Source organism: Leuciscus leuciscus (assembly GCF_965113295.1).
Source record: "Leuciscus leuciscus genome assembly, chromosome: 13".
NCBI lineage: Eukaryota > Metazoa > Chordata > Actinopteri > Cypriniformes > Leuciscidae > Leuciscus > Leuciscus leuciscus.
Window position 1 is genome coordinate 1,689,646 of NC_138737.1, and position 3,775 is coordinate 1,693,420.

Consider the following 3,775-nt stretch of genomic DNA (forward strand, 5'->3'; position numbering starts at 1 on the left):
AATGGTAAATATTAAATTGATGAGTTGTCAATACAATATATAACAATACAATATATAGGGTGTGATTTTACCTCTAAAATTCTGCATATTGACACAAAATAATAACTGCAAATCCAGCTTTCTCTGCCTGGATCCAGTTGTTTCTGTGAATCGCAGCGATTCATTTTCTTCTTCTGCTCAGATTTCTTGTCAAATCTAGCTGTAGTAAATCTCAAAGCTCTTTCCCGTTTTAAATGTGTTTAGTGTGTTTTTCACGCTGAAAACTAAAGCTGCCACTCAGTGTGTGTGACCGCAGTCACTCCGGCCGAAGGTGAAATCACACACATACACACCATTCTTGTTTTTCAATGGAATATTGCAGTACTTATTCTAAATTGATGTTCCTGGTGATCTTGAATCAGAATAAGTTCCTCTTGCAGCATCTCTTCTCTTCTCTGATGATGTGGGCGGGGCAACCTGTCACTCACATGAGATCAGCCAATAGCAAACCACAACCATCCAATCAATTCCACACGGACAAAATCAAGCCCCGCCCACATTTGTTCTCGTTCCAGAAGCGTTTCACCCGGATATACGGCATAATAGGGGAGAAAAGACGATCACAGCTTCCATTTCATGCTGACTCTAATGAAATTAGATTAGATTTACATCAATTCTCCTCAAGTTAACCGTAACCTTAGCAGAGAATCGCATTAACTATCAACGTGATCCCACTAAACACAAATGTTTTATCATTTCAAATCCAACTAACAACAATCTCAACCTCAATTTAAAAAAGAAAAAGAAAAATCAAACACTGACAATCAGGTTGCAAAATGCATTATCGAAATTTTTTTCTGAAACGCAAACTCAGCAAATATAAAATACATTAAAGGGATTAAAAAAAGACAATTCTGTCAATAAAAGTAAAGCACCATAAAAAATACATAAAAATTCCCTAAACAATATTTCTAGTTTTTGAAAGACCAGATCATATGAGAAACTGATCAATATTTAAACTTTATTCAATAAAAACGTGTTCATTTATTTTAGTTCATTGCACTGAACTCAATGAAAAGAGGAAGACAAGGAGAAAACTTAAACTACTCATTTTATGGTGCTTTTTGTCCTTTTTGAAGCTTGAATCCTGCAGTCTCCTTTCATTGTATAGAAAAGAGGAGCGTGAATATAGAAATTTAGAAGGAATTTTAGGCTGATTTGGCAGTTGCTTCCAGAACGGTGGGTCCATTAAAACTCATCCAGTCATCTGTCTCTTTCTCTCAGTTTATTTAACACAGAGGAGGAGATATTTCCCATTGATGACAAGTGCTGGTAATTATTGGTTTCTAATAAAACCATAAATCAAGTCACATTGCAAGGTAGCCTAATTTTCTACAGTGAACATGCTGCCTCTTTCTGTGAAATATGAACAAATTCATCAGGTTTGGAAGAACACAAGGATGAGCAAATGATAACAGAATGTTCATTTCCACATGAGCTATTCCTGAAAGGTTAGAAAGGATTTGAAGGCAAAGCGAACAAACAAACTTGTCAGAAGTTTTGCATCACTTTTCAACAGAGTGTTTGTGTGTCTTTCAAATAAATGCCATTTGCTTTGACATTTTGTTATCAAATGCAATGAAAAAAGTCTGACTTTTCTGGGGCCACTGTAGATTTAGCTTTATATGCTTAAATGCATTGCATAACTAAAAGTACTCATAAATTACACACACAAAAAAAAAGAAAGTTTTGGTCAAATGTTAGAATGTCAGAACATCTGATGCATCTGATGATGTCTTTGTCTCGGTCGTAGCTGCTCTTTTGCTGTCCGATCTCCTGTGGCGTCTGTGAAGAGACACAGAAGATTGAATCTCACCTTGCAAAACTCTTCTAAGGCACGTTACATCACTTCACCGGGATGTTTTGGCTTTCACACGGAGCACAACACGCTGTGGCCATATGCTTCTCCAGGTGGAGGAGGCGTCCAGGCAACAGCGCCAAAGCAGCGGGACCGATGCCCATTAATAACACAAACTACGTGACCCCGAGATCACAGTATGATTTTAGTTGATTTCTTCTGCATTAGCTGAATATTAGGTCATGCAAAGGAACAAACTAGTCATGTTTCTGGAAGTGGACATTAAGACAAATATTACTCCTTGATTTCCATGTTGTAGATACATGATTTTCAAATCTACACATGTATCTAATCATTTCTGGACAGTAGCCCAGACAGAAACACGTGGATTTGAATCAAGCTCTGAAGTAAAAGCTAAAGCTCCGATCTGGACCTGTCTTTGCATTTATTCACTAAATTATGGCCATTTTCTACATTTTATTCTAATGACTTTTATTGATGATTTGGAAGTGCTGATCCAGTCATTTGCATTCAGACCGACAGAGAATCATACGAAACTGTCATTAAGGCGCTTAAACGTGTGAACGATCAACTTAATTTGCATTATAAAATTGTAAATATGGTATATTTTATACATCATTAGCGCTCTTATAAATGTCAGTCCTCAAGAATATTTCACTAGATAAATGCCAAGTTTTCCATGTTTATGGCAGCAAGTTTAACATTTCAAGCCCAGAAAATCACTGTTGAGTTTCAAGTGGCCATTTAATTGGTGGTACAGTAGGTGGCATCCAAATGCATTAAAGTAGCATACTCGATCATTTTTCAGTCTCTCATTACTAATATATAATGAGCAGTTAACATTAGTATAGAAGCTTATTTCCGCCATGGAATAAAAACTATAGAAGGACATTGCGACTTTTTCTCAGAATTGCAAGAAGAGAGAAAAAGTCAGAAATGTGAGATGTAAACTCAGTATTCTGGGGAAAAGTCAGAAGTGTGAGAAAAAGTCAGAATCGTTGTGAGATATAAACTCATTTAAAAATTCAGAAGTGCGAGATGTAAATTCAGAATTCCGAGAAAAAGTCAAAATTGTGAAATATAAACTTAGAATTCCAAGAGAGAGAAAAAAAAAACAGAAATGTGAGATGTGAGATGTAAACTCAGAATTCCGGGAAAAATTCAAAAGTGCGAAATGTAAATTCAGAATTCCGAGAAAAAGTCAAAATTGTGAAATATAAACTTAGAATTCCGAGAGAGAAAAAAACTGAAATGTGAGATGTAAACTCAGAATTCCGGGAAAAATTCAAAAGTGCGAAATGTAAATTCAGAATTCCGAGAAAAAGTCAAAATTGTGAAATATAAATTCAGAATTCCGAGAAAGTCAAAATTGTAAAATATAAACTTAGAATTCTGAGAGAAAAGGTCATAATTGTGAGATATAAACTCAGAAAAAAGTGGAATTCGAGAGAAAAAGTTAATGTGTGAAAAAAGTATGTTTTTTCCAAGAGAAAAAGTCCAAATTAAGAGATGGAAACACAAAATTCTGAGAGAAAAAAAAAACCTCAGAATTGTTAGATAAAAAGTCAATTACCTTTTTTATTTTTTTATTAAGGCGGAAACAAGCTTCCCTCAGAGCTCAACCACTCGATCTTACAGTGCAGAAAATAACAAGCCCTTTTTGCATTGGGCTGGAAAAAATGTTTCATGACACCTACTTAATACAATGGATTTTCCCCCCATCTGCAGGATCTGTGTCCAATTTTTTAGTGCAATTGAAAAATGGCCCAGGAAGTCCTTCAGAAGTGCACCATGACTCCCGAGCCACAAATATGCGGTGAGCTGCTTTTAGGATCGACTCTCTGCTGCAGGACGGAATGCACACGGATCTAAATATGGAAAGAGCACAAATAATGAAGTGCAGCTGGGGTTCAGCTC